Below are 1,521 nucleotides of genomic sequence, written 5' to 3' on the forward strand. Positions count from 1 at the left end.
GATCCATGCTGGTGTTAGTGTACGATTGTGTCCTAACACTAGAGAGTCAAGGCTCAATAAAAAAGCAAAAGGCATGCAGAGGTTTACAACAATATTGCAGAGAAATAAAAGATCCTATTATGTGGTCCCAACAATAAATTCAAACTCAAAAGTCTATGGCAAATAGGGACTATGACAAGCTGTTTATAAACAAATAAGTATTTGTTTAAGAGTGGGAGTCTCACTCTGTTGCCCAGGCTGGAGTACAGTAGCACGCTCGTGGCCACTGCAGCCTCAACCTGTTGGGTTCAGGCTATCCTTCCACCTCAGCCTTCCAAGTAGCTGGGACTACAAGCAAGCGCCAACATGTTCGACTAATTTTTAAAATTTACCATGTTGTCCAGGCTGGTCTCGAACCCCTGAGCTCAGGCAATCCACCCGCTTCCACCTCCCAAAGTGCTGAGACTTGTGCATGAGCCCACTGTGCCTGGCCTAGAAATACTTTAGATTAGGTACTTGACTGAAAGTCGAGTTTGTTTGACATCTTAAAAAAAAAGTTCCTGTTAATCCTCAAATAGTGCTTGTTATAGTTTAACATTTCTGTTAAATGTGAGTTGAATTACTTGTCATCCAAGAGCAGTGGCGACTCCTTAACCATCTATCATTAAGGACTTCCACTGGCCATTTTAACTATTTTAGTAGCTGATACAGATTTGAGGTTGCCCATCCCACTACCACCAAACCACCAAATGAGATAGAAGGGACAAAATGAGGCCCCATGACCTAGCAACCCAAATGAAGTAAATCGTGTATCAAAAGAAGAAAACCACTTCCAAAAGACGGAAATCCACGGAAGGCAGAGAAACATGACCCTGTTCCTTCGCTAATGACCCTATTCCTCAGCTTTTGCTCCCTCGTGGACCTCTTCGATTCCCAAAGAAGTCCTCAAATGGGTCTTCAAAGAAGTCAAAGGAAAATGGGTCGCTCCACCAACAAATTCCCTAAAGACATCTTCTAGGTGAAGTCAAACTCAAAAGCCTGTCAAAGCGACTTCCACCTCCTCCACCATTTAATCCTGCTTTGCCATATTTGTCACAGATGTCCCGTTTTATCATCTCATAACACCTTGTATGCCTCAGCTACTTGTTTGAATTTTCTCTCTGCTGCTTCTTTATTTGGGGGATTTTAACCTGGGTGCCACTTTGGTGGCAGTTTCCGATATGCCTTTTTAATAGCCTCGGATGAGGCAAGCCTCTACGTGCCTAGAGCTTCACAGTGACCCACGATGTTTTAACAGGTTATTGGAACAGCTCTGAGGACACAGGCGGTGACCTGGGCTCCTCTCGCCTCCTGCAACTATGCTGGTGGGGGCGACAGTGTTTCCTCGGCTTTCCTTTCCTCATTTCCAATATATTACTTCTGGAGTAATTAATAAAGCAGAACTATTAAGGACAGTATAGTTTTCTTTAATTTTAAAATTGTGGAGTACAATTCAGGGTTAGGTATACAAATATTCATTGTGCAGGTACCCTTGTTGATGAG

At 43.2% G+C, this 1,521-nt stretch overlaps 1 pseudogene; it reads right to left on the reverse strand.

Annotated features, from left to right (window-relative positions):
* Positions 1–643: 643 nt before the first annotated feature.
* LOC103268177 overlaps positions 644–1,521 on the reverse strand; it is a 15,040-nt pseudogene continuing 14,162 nt past the window's right edge.

The sequence above is a fragment of the Carlito syrichta genome, unplaced genomic scaffold (genome assembly GCF_000164805.1).
Source record: "Carlito syrichta isolate Samal-C Ts95f unplaced genomic scaffold, Tarsius_syrichta-2.0.1 Scaffold308799, whole genome shotgun sequence".
Classification (NCBI taxonomy): Eukaryota; Metazoa; Chordata; class Mammalia; order Primates; family Tarsiidae; genus Carlito; species Carlito syrichta.